We start from the raw sequence: 12143 nt of genomic DNA, 5'->3' as shown, positions 1-12143 counted from the left end.
ATCGTGGAGTCCCGTAGTCCTCACACAGGTTTGAAGTTGCCCTTGCATGGTGAAATCATGGAGGCCCAGCTAAGCCTCCAAGGCCATGGGCATTCTTTTAAGACCCATGCTATACCTCCTACTTAATGCTGGCTTATAACCGGGACACTTGAATGCAAGGTACAGGTGTCCATGTGACAGGGTACTAACTCAGATGACATGGGATTTGCTGTCAATGCAGGGACTAACCTTTTCACATACATCTGAGACAGTCACCGTCCCCCGACAGCTTCAGGCGAGTCTCTCTGCCCAGCCAAGGTCTGTGTTCATACCGGTTATCTGCTATGCCTGGATGTTCACAAGATCCCCTTGGTCTCTGTCAAGAATGCAGTATGTGGGAGGCATGCAGTTTAGTGACAGAAAACAGACAGTTAGGAACTCTGCTTAGCTGTGAGATGTTCACTCACTGGATATCTGCCCCACCCAACTGCAAGGTGAGCATGCCCGACCAGGGCTCCCGAGGGTAGAGGCCAGAGTCAGAGTTGCTCCTAGCCCAGGATCTGTGGCAGTCTTTGTCTTCTCTCTACTTTGTCCCCCATGTCTGCTGCCTCCCCACCTGTTCAGCCCTTGGCTTCTGCTTCATCATCAAGTCCCCCTTTCTCCCCTAACCATCCCGTCTGGATGTGTCTTAGTCCAGAATCTTGAAAGAAGATATAGCCTGGCTCCACTTACCTCCCCTCACCAGGCCGCTGGCCACTCCGGCTCATGCTTCATGGCAGCTGGATAGTGTATGGCAGTTCTGTGGGTCTGCAGAGAGATGGAAAGGGACTTGGTCAGCCTCTGACAGACTGATGGAGTTCTCTGAAGCTCTCCTCAGGTAACAGAGATTCACATCTCTGTGTATTCCTGCTTCTCCCAACACCCAGCCAGCTTCCTCTGTGAGGTCAAACAACCCTCTGATCAGGGACTAGAGAAAGAAAACAGAAATCTTTAGACTCAACGAGGGACTGTGCAGGATGGGATCAATTAGGAAGGGGCCTGGAGCCAGCTGGGAACCTCATGGTAGCCCTGTGTGCGCAGGGTCTGTAGGAGATGGTCATCACCTTTGTGCGGAATCTCAGGCTGGGATGAGGACACGGAAGGTTCTGGGAGCCAGGGCTGAAGTGTTTGTGTCTCCGGGACTGATTATCTCATCTTGCTGGGCCCCGGCCGCCAGAGCACAGCACTGTTTACAGCCCCACGCTCAATCAATCACTTATTCACACAGCTCGAAGATTATTGCTGCTCCTTCGCCTCTTCCAGTCGGAGTTGTCATGGCGCGTCTCAGGGGAGGCACAGACACAGCTGGATTAAAGTCACTGGGCTTCTCTCACCATGGCAACGAACGGGGTGGATGGGAGCCCCGCTGCCTCGCTCCCATCAGCACCCACCCACTCACAGGAGCAGCAGGCTTGGGGTGCATCACCAGCACCTGCGTGCCTACCAGCCAAGGCTCGTGGTCATTGCTGATGGATGGCAAACCATCTGTCGTTAGGTAGGGCAGATGTGCCCAGCTGTCGCCTCAATAGGACCCTCTTGCTCTTCCTGGATGATAAGAGTCAATCTATTGTCTGTTTGTTGGGAGCCTGTTAGTGTTGCGCTTGGGTCTACTCTCAAGTTTTATTAATGAGACTAGTGCTTCCAGCCCACTCCAGCGGCGGGAGACGGGCAATATGGAGAGGCCAGCTGTCCAGCGGGGAGACGGTATTGCTCCACCACACTCTGGCAGTGCCGTGGGACTGCAGAGAAATGGAAAGGGACTTGGTCAACCTCTGACAGATTGATGGGGTTCTCTGAGGCTCTACAGATAAAGCAGATGCCCACCCTGGCTGAGACTGGGAGAGGCACCTTTGTCACCTCAGCTCAAGAGGTGGGTTAGGGGAGGGTCTCATGGATATGTCTCTAAAAGCAGCATTTCGGACACACCAAAGAGAGCAAGACACACCCATTGGTGGCCCGGTAGCATCCCCCTCTATTTGAACACCCTCCTCATAGACCTCTTGTGGGCTCACCTTGGGGTGGGGCTCTGGAGGCCCCACAGTGCCTGGCCCTTGCGGTCCTTGCAGAGGAGCTGGTGTTTAATCTAGACCACGCAGCCCGAAAGCTGTGTGCAGCAGCTCTGGGTATTCATTCCCTTCTATTTGGAGAACCTCATCCCTCCAGCTAAAGGTTGCAGGCGCCGCCAGAGCTGATGTTCTATTCCGACTCCAGCCGGCGCAGAGATTGCCCGGGAGGCTGACGGCTCCTCAACGTCCTCTAAGTCCGATCCATTATTAATCACTGTAAATCTGAAATAATCTCTACAAACATATTTTGTTCCCTACAAATATATTTGTGCCAACTTTCTCTAATAAATCTTGTGTCGGGCAGGCTATTGTCTCCCTTTGCACGGCATCTCCCGGCTGAAATATTTAAACAATATATGAGCAATAATAAAAATCGCCGGCTGTAGTCGCTTTGACTTTAGGAAAACAGGCTCCGATAGGTAGCGGATTTATTACCTACAGAGGGAGCCACTGGAGGTTGGATGCTTTTTTCTCCTAGTGGATATTTGCCCCAGTCTTAAAAAAAAAAATCACAGAATAAAAAAAAACCCTCATGTTTGTTCCTGACTTATGCAAAAAGGGCAAGACCTTATTCTTTCTAATGAGAAAGGTATAAATCCACCTTGGGAAGAAATAAGCTTTCCATTGTTGTCCCTGGTCCTGTGCAGGATGGGAGGCATGTCCCACCATCCCTTAGTCCTCTGTAGGATGGCATGCCTGTCCAAATATCTCTGGATTTTCTGCAGGATGGGAAACATTTCCCAATGTCCCTGGATTTTCTGTAGGATGAGAGGCATGCCTCCCTGTCTTGTGTCCTTTGAAGGATAGGAGGCATCTCTCATTATCTATGAGTCTTCGGCAGGATGAGAGGCATGTACCATCATCTCTGGATTTTCTGCAGGATGAGAAACATGTCCCAGTGTCTCTGGATATTCTGCAGGATGGGAAACATATCCCACAGTCTCTGAATCTTCTGCATAATGGGAAGCATATCCCGATGTCTGGATTTTTCTGAAGGATGGGAGGCATGTCCTACTGTTCTAACGTCCTCTGAAGAATTGGAGGCATGTCCTACTGTCCTACAAGAGGTGGAGGTTGGAGGAATGGCCATCATAATGGAAGGGGTAGAAGGCGTGGGGCATTGATGATGTCATGCTCTCGGAAAGGAAAGAAGTGGCAAGAGGCTTTGCCCAGCTCTTTCGATTGGGTTTTAGCAGCTACAAACCAAGTCTATTCTGTTTCTCTGTTTCCTAGGTTGTTTTCTCTGAGTTGCCCAGAGAAACATTTATTATCAAAGACTACCTCCCATTTATGGTAAGCAGGGGGCTATAGAGATGTTGCAGACAATGGGTTCCAGAAGCTCAATGAGAAGCTCAATGATGAGGAAATGCAGAGGAAATAGGAAAGAAGCAAGCCCTCACATCACGTGTGGGATGGGAGGTGGGAGGTAGGCGTGGGGAAGGGAGGCTGAGGTCCACTGGGACGTCCACAGCATATGCTGCTGCCGTTCCTACCCACGGCTACCACTCATTAACGAGCATTAGTGCGTTAATTGGCAAGAGGAGTCTCCGAGGGTGGGAGGGAGGTGTAGTTGTTGCGTTGTGTGGGGTGAGGGCCTAGCAGCTGGAGTATGCTGGGAAGGGGGCGTCCTGTTATTTACTTTTTCATATGCTCTTCTATAGGTGACAGTGTCTGAGCCGCCCAAAGGCGCACTTAGGGAGAATCATGGAAATCCAGGATGACCCTATGCAGAAATTGGTAGCCATCAGTCCTGTGATAAACAGTCACTGTTGGCGGTGACACTTGAACCCCAGTTACTTCTTGATGAAAGTCAACCACTTCAGAAAGTCGAGAACGGTGAGGAGTGGGGGTGTGGGGACCCATACTAGTAAAGTGTTTGCCATGAGTACAAGGACCTGAGTTCAGGTCCCCTGCACCCATATAAAAGCCAAGAACAGGTGAAGGCACTTGTAATCCCCCAGTGGTGATGAGATGGGGACAGGAGGATCCCTGGGCAAAGGCTAACAGGATCACTAAGCTCTAGGTTCAGAGGGAGACCATACCTCAAAACTAAAGTGGAGAATGAACGAGGGCGATACCTGACTTCTGACTTTCACACACACACACACACACACACACACACACACACACACACGCATGCACACATGCACGATGGGGGACAGAGCGGGGGCGGGGGAGATGAAGTTTCTGGGGAGACCCACTATCTCTCCTTGGTGTCTGTAGTTTCTGAATCTCCTATGATCAAGAGCAGAAGTCAGCAGGGAGGGGGGGAGAAGCTAGGGCCTCCAGGGACCCTAGACTCTGGGGGAGCATAGACAGGAAAACATGTGTTGGGGCCACTGACCATATGCCGGAGGGTGACTCTGAGGACAGTGAGCGTGTTACCTGTAGGTAACTCGAAACAGCACGAAGTTGGCTGAGTTCATCTGCTCCTGACTTTGTCACACGGGGACGTCTAAGCAGTGTCAGCACTGAGATATTCTAGTACAGTTCCTGTGACCCACCCTGGCCCAGGGACATCAAATTCAGGGCCACTGGATCTTTGCTTTCCCAACATAACCCAGGACAGAAGCTCTTGGACTTTAGGATACCCTTCAACACAAAGCTTGGTAGCCATATCCAAGTCACCCTCACACCTTCAGAAGAAACCCCAGCGTCTGTGCAGCCCACGACTTCTGTCTGTCCTGCATTTCACAACCTGCTGCGGTACTGTCCAGCTCCACCCCTTAGCTCTGAGCACGTCACAGCTCTAGGCTCATAGAACACGCCGCCCAGCGTGTCTCTGCAGCTCTCAGCCACCCATCAGCCTGTGCGCGTTGGGTTCCGACACAGATTAATGGGCCACAGTTGCCGGCATGATTACTTCTAATAGGCTGATGGAGAAGTAAGCTATTAATCGCCGTCACCTCCTGGGCTAACAGCATCTCTTCAGCGGGAAGCATGGCATTGGCTGCTGCGTGCATGCTGAACACGCCCACAAAAAGGTTCCAAACTGGCAGCTTTAGGGCATGCCTCCATCAAAGGCATGGGTATGACCAGGCAGAAGGCCTCAGGTTCATCTGCTTCCAGCGTTTCCTTCTCCTTCCTGGTGGTTTCTTTCCATATCTTCTGGACACACTGTTCAGGGGCTCTAAAGGCAGCAAGTCTGGACCCCAGGAGACTTAGACTCTAATTCTGGCACAACCTCTCTACTTACATTGACTGTTTTCTGCGTGTCTGTCTGTTCTGGGTGCCTCAGTTGCAGCTTTGTGCTGTGGTTGAGGGTGTGTGTCAGACACATGCTCAACATTTGACAACAGTGTTGGCATGGCTGTTCTCCTCGCTGCTGCGGTGTCAACATCCAATATGAGCAATTTAAGAAAGAAATGGTTCATTCTGAATCACAGTTTGAGGGTACAGTCTATCACGGTGTCAAAGTCACAGTGGCAGGGTCCTGAGGTGGCCGGTCAATGCTTCCGAGGTCAGGAAGCAGAGGGAGATGAAACTTGGTTCTCTGGTTCTTTTCTCTTTATTTTCATCCCAGAGTCCAAGCCCATGGGATGTTGCTACTCACATTCAGGGTGGGTCTTTCATCCTCCATTAAACTTCTCTGAAAACATCCTCACAGACACACCAAAAGTTTATTCTAGGTAATTCTAAATCTCATCAAGTTGAAAACTAAGGCTAACCATCTCATCATTTCTTCCATCCATCCACCCACCCATCCATCCACCCACCCATCCATCCACCCACCCACCCACCCATCCACCCACCCATCCACCCATACACCCATCCACCCATCCATCCACCCATCCATCCATCCATCCATCCATCCATCCATCCATCCATCCATCCATCCATCCATTCATCCATCCACCTGGCCATCCTTCTATTCATCCATCTATCCTTCCATCCACCCGGCCACCCTTTCATATTTTCGACTCTCCCCATTGGATGTGTGGATGGATGGAAGATACCACAGAATAGCTGTCATTTTAACTCACAGGTTGTAGTTAAGAACACAAGTCACAAAATAACTTTTCTGATGTTACACACCTGGCAAAGGCTACACCTGAAACCCGGAGGTCAGGTTCAGAATCCCATGTTGTCAGTTACATTGCTCCCAGCCTGTATGTCCCTCTGTTCCAGCATGCGGGCCTCAACTCCAGGGTGAAGTTTACAGGGAAGATAAGGCCTGTACTTGTCATACACGACGGGGTCCCTTTCTTTCTTCCTTCCTTCCTTCCTTCCTTCCTTCCTTCCTTCCTTCCTTCCTTCCTTCTTTCCTTCCTCCCTCCCTCCCTCCCTTCTTTCTTTTCTTCCTATCTCCTGAATGCACGCTCCCTCTAAACACAAGTTTGATAGATCTGATTTTTGAGCAGCAGGCTTTGTGATTGTCCGAGACACTGGCTAGTAGGAAGAGAAACCAAGCATGGAGCATGAAGCTGGCAGTAGTGTCCATCCTGGCTAAGAGTCAGTCAGCCCCAGGCTGGCGGGGACATGGACAGAGCAGCTGTTCCGCGGGAGCCAGGCTGCTGCCCAGGCTTCATGCAGCGTGCCGCACAGCGGCAGGGAGCTGTTATTGATTCTAACCAACCATTTGTTATCAGAAAATGAAGGTGCTGGCATTTGGCAAGATGCACGCTGTGTGTTTATTCCATTCAGAACCGACACAAACACGTTCTTGGCTTGGGGAGGCTGCTCGCCTGGATTTCTCCTTGCTGTCCTCTCCTTGGTGACAAAGGTGTTATTGCTGGGGAAGCTTGCTGTCCCCAGATGCCCTGGGAAAACTGGGTTACATCATGCTGGAAGTGGCCTGGGAGGTGCTGAGGGCTGAAGGGGGGGGAACCTGACTGTCCCTGGGTGGGATGGGGAGACATAGAAGACACTTTCTGGTTGGAAGAGAGGAAGGCATTGGGTGGCTCTTGCCTGTGGTGTGCTGTGCCTCCTGCTGTGAGACTTGAAAGGTTCTACAGCTGTGGGGTTCCATCTTAGCCCCCTCCCCCACCTGTGACTCCCTAGCTCTTCCTCTGATGTTCATCAGTCAGCCCCCTAAATTCTGTGCTAGGAGTCACATTCTGTTCAGTTGCTGTACACACAGCAGACCTAGGTGCCAGCCCCACCTTGGCCTCCCTTGTGAGTGCAGCTTTGCTTATGATTGCAGGGGAACCAGGGAAGTATCTGTCTGCAGCTGCCCATTCTCCCAGCACCAGGTGTCCATCAGCAGGGCCAAGCAGGTGGGAAGATCCCTAAGAAGGCCCTGAGGCTTCCTACTCGTGTATCCATGCCCCGCAGGTCTTCAGGACTGTGAATAGGAGAGGCTGTGTTCTTGTGTTCCAGCTACAGAACATCCAGGACCTTAAGAGAGAAATCATGGAGGAATACTGTCAGATGGTCCATGATCAGATTGTCTTGGCATGGGAAATTCAAAGCATAAAAGACACGAGTCTGTAACCCGGGGAGGCCACATGGAGGAAACATGTGGAAAGACCACGTGGAAGAGCAATGTGGAGGGCTTGTGTGCAGGGACCACAGGGAAGGGCTCAGAGGAGGGACCATGACAGGTGCTTGGAAGGCATGTGCAGGAACAAGAGGAGGGGCTATGAGAAGAGAACCAGGCAGATGGGCCCCATGAAGAGGCCAGTCCTCTAGGAACTGAAGGTGACAACCTGAGCTGAGCTTAGAAATGAACTATTTCTCAGGCTTCCTTTGAGACCACAGCAGACAGACACTCATCCAAGTGGAACCTGACCAGAGCCCAGCAAGGCCACACCTTCACTTGCCTATGGGACCGGAAGGATTGCCAGGTGGTTAGCAGTGACAGAGTGACAACTGCAGGACTTCTCCAGAGAAAACTGGCACAGTGGGTACTCGGCCCACCCTGTCACGCCCTTAATGAGTCCTATGGCTCAGGCCCAGTGTCCCCGAGGTTCAGCTGAGCCACTCCCAGACTCAGAAGACCAAACTCTTCATGTTCTGTGTAAGACAGCCTTGGGTCAGCCTCCATCCCTCAACCCTAGATCTCTGCCCTTGGTGGAGAATCCAGCTGGGGATGTCAGGGGCCACCACTTCATGACTGTCACTGCTCGGGCCACAGGCCCGTCCCTGTCTGCCAACATGTCATCATCCCCTACCCTTCCGAAAGCCCAAGGTATACCTTAGCACCAGCCAGTTCTCCCCAACTCTCCATTCTCTCGGGGCCCAACTTTCTTTTCTTCCTTAGCTGACTCCACTGCTCCCCCAGAGCTCGCCTCTCTCAGCTCCTGACTCTAGAACCCAAGATGATCTCAGTCCCTCCTGTTCTTCCTTACTTCTCCTAACCATCCCTTCGTGTCCCTTTTCTATTATCCTAGATCAGCTCACTGCTACCCAGGATTTCTATCCTGCCTTCAGGACCCCAGACCTCTGGGCACCTCGTTACTCTCCAGGGTGACACAGGACTCACGTCTGGTGCTAACCCTCTTCAGTGGTACTCAGTAGTGAGCCTAGTCTCTCACCATGTCTGGTCCTGGCATCAGGCCCTCTGCCTGCCAATCTCATGGAGATCCTGTGATGGTCTTTATTGTCTTCTCTGGACCACTCATTTCTTCTCCATGTGAGCCTCAGGGGTGCTTCTATCACCTGTACCTGGTCTCTTCCTCCCTTCTGAATGTCCCTTACACCTTTCAACATTTGTAAGGAAGGTGGGCTTGTATCCCAGGATGCTGTCACGAAGTGTCCCCTACATTGGGACTCGGGTTCTATTGCCTCATGGTGTGCAGGTAAGACATATGAGCCCCAACTGTGAGCAGGTTAGCCGTTGTGGAGAACCAGATCTGGGCTTCCCTTCTGGCGTCTGATGACCCGGCAGCAAGCAGTAGCTGCTGCATGACGCCAGTCTCTTCCTTGGTTGCCACACAAAGGCAGGCTTCCTGTGTGTGTTCAATGCCCTCCCATAGGGATCCTGGATGAGAAATCACCCTACCACAGACAACACGACCTGGATCATCTAAAAGGACCTTGGCTCTAAGTAAGGTCACACTCAGAGGTCAACACTGGGGGTCAGGGTTTCCACATGAATTTAGGGTGAGGCATAAGTCAACCGCAGCAGAGGCTGGCGCCTGGCCTCCCAGCTGGGCTGGGACCCAGCACTTCTCAAGACTAATGGAGTCTTTGTCATGGTTTGCTCTTTGGTGTTATTTGAACGTTCTCTCCGTACCCCATCTCTCTCTGGATTCTCTTTCTAACTGAAGCTGTGTCTGTCCTTGCCTATTATGTCCCTGGTGCATGACCATAGGCTTCTACACTCTTAATTTAAAATAAAAGCAGTCTTTTGCAGCACCTACTCTATATTATACTCAAACCCATAGATACTTACGTATCAAACAGTGTGCCCTCAATCTGGGCTTTCGGGTGTGGGAACGAGGTGGCTTTCTCACTCGGGCTTAGAAATGCCCAGGTCTAATCACAAAGCCAACTGCTCATAGCAGCGGTGGTTTTCACAGGCAGCAAACCTGTTTTCTCCTTGTACCCTGTTTGCTCACCGTGAGAAACAGTCCTACAAGGATTGAACAACACTAACATTGACCAAGCTGCAGGTATCTGCTCCTCCTACACGGAGCAGACACCCAGGCCCTTTCCCTTTCCCTACGGGTGACTGACCAGGTTCTTCAGGGCCATCATCTACAGGGATCATGTGGAGATCTCGTGATTCTGACCTAGCTGTGGACTGAAGTTCTCACGAAGGTGTGAATTTCTCAAGAGACACCGAAGTAGACTTCTGGTTAGAGCAGGCAGGCTTAGTTTGAACTTCAGCTGCATCTCTACTGTCTACTAAAACCCTCTAGTGGGGGCGGGGGAGATGGTTCATTAGCTAAAGTAGCTATCACACAGGCCAGAGGATCAGAGATCAGATACCCAGCACCTACATAAATGCTGGCTGATCTTGGTGGCTGTCTATAATTCCTGAAACCAGGAGGCAGAGACAGGAGATCCCTGAGGCAAAATGACTAGGCAGACTTGCTGGAACCGGCAAGACCTGGGTTCACAAAGAGACCCTTCCTCAGAGGATAAAGAGAAGAATATTGAGAAAGGTAATTGATATCAACCTCTGCCCTCTATACACGCACAACACAAACACATACACACACGGCAAAAATAAAATAAAAACAAAATAAAACAAATAAAAATCCCCTGCAATGCCTGTGCTTCAGGGTCCCCCTGCCACAGCTCAGTGTGTGGAAGTGTGGCTGTTTTGCTGAATCCCTCAGCTGTTGCAGCCCCTGGCCGAGTAGGGGTGTGCGTGTGGTTGTTCAGATCGGTGGTAGAGCTAGGATGTGATGGAACTGGGCTCTGAGGGTAGCCCTGACCTTCTCAGCAAGTCGCCTCCTGCCGATGTGAGGGTCAGTGTTAACTGCCAACCTGACAAGATCTAGAATCGCCCAGAAGATGGGCCTCTGGGCGTGCCTGTCAGGAACTACCTTTATTGCCAGTCAGGTTTTGCATTAACTGAGTTGGGAAGAGCTGTCCCCTGTGCGTGACCCCACTCCCTGATTGGGATCCTGAACTGGGTAAGTAGAGGGGTGAGCGGAACATTAGCGTGCCTTCCTTGCTCTATTTCCTGGTGCCTTGAGTTCCACCCTAAAGTGAACTATGCCCTTGAAGCCAGAGCAATAAACAAACAAAACCTTTCTCCTGTCCTAGCTCCCTTCCCAACCCGTGTGGGAAATACCACAGCAAGGCAACGTCAGGACGAAAGGTCTTATTGACTTACAGTTCAGGATAACATAGATGGCTTTGCAGAAGTCAAGGCAGGAATTCAGTCAACCAGTGTCGTAACACCGACAGGTAAAACAGAAAGAGAACAAACTTTTGCCTGCCTCTACGCAGTTACTCTCTGCAAGACCCGCGCCCTGGAAAGGGCATCACCCACAGTGAGCAGGTCTTCCTTCTGCAACTAACAACCAAGACAGTCCTCCACAGACACGCCCGCAGGCCGGCCCGCTCTAGGTGGTCCCTCACTGACTCCTTCCGGTGATGACGACTGAGCAGAGCGCTACCTTGAGATGCTTCTGTCAGCATTTACCTCAGCAGCAGGAAGACTGCCTCTGAGATGGGAAACCAACAATCAAAGGAATTAATCATTAGCTTAATGGTTTCTGTAGACCCCAGACTCCGAGAAACACTAATGAATAAAGCTTCTGCTTTGGGGTGAGGTAATGGGGCAGAAATAGGAAGAGATGCTTGGAGGCAGCGGAGACTTTAAGTAGCATGTACGAAGTAGCCATATGGAGGAGGACCTGAGGGAGTGGAGGAGGACCTGAGGGAGTGGAGGAGGACCTGGGAGCACCAAGAGCAAGAGGGAGCAGCATGAGCAAAGGCCCTGTTGTCAGAACCTGGCTGGCAGCTTGGAGAAGCAACAAAGAGACAGCAACAGGTGGAGGTAGCCACGGCACAGACAGGCAGGGGAAAGAGGACAGTCCCAGCCATATCGATCATTGGGACTTAAGCCTTTGCTGGATGAGTGAGCAGAGAAGCTTCTGGAAGGGTTTGGCAGAGAGACAGCATGCTTGTCCTCACGTCTGCCCTCTTCTGACCTAGAGAGCGCTGCACCTGGCTCTCTCTCCCGGCACTTAACACTTACTCTTTGTCAGCTATGTATGTGTATCTAGTGATCTAGTGCCTCCCCTCAGAGCACATGCGATCCTGGAGGATCAGATTTATGTCTAACCCACTTTGTGCTCCCAGCCACGCCCCTGGTTCTACTGCAGCATGACCACAGCTTGGCAGAGCCATGAGAAGCACAAAAAGAGCCACACAGTGGAGGAGGCTGCTATCCTCTCTCTTCTGGCTCTGAGGTACTGCCAAAGGGGCAGCCTGTCTTACTGATGAACACAGGTTAAAAGTTAAATATGGGTGCTTTGCTAAAATCCTTCAGGTGGGACTAGCTCTTTTCTCCAGAAGAGAAATTTTATCCCCTTACTCTATCTAAGATGACTCAGGGCAGTAGTGGCTCTGTAGCCTCTGGAAGAGGATGGAGGGCTTGCTGATCCTTCCAGAAGAACTTGCTTGGGGTTATCTTTGAAGCCTCCTGGATTCAAA

Source organism: Myodes glareolus, chromosome 6, assembly GCF_982192425.1.
Source record: "Myodes glareolus chromosome 6, mMyoGla1.1, whole genome shotgun sequence".
Classification (NCBI taxonomy): Eukaryota; Metazoa; Chordata; class Mammalia; order Rodentia; family Cricetidae; genus Myodes; species Myodes glareolus.
The sequence above is the reverse complement of the archived record's forward strand: the minus strand, read 5'-3'. Positions refer to the sequence as shown.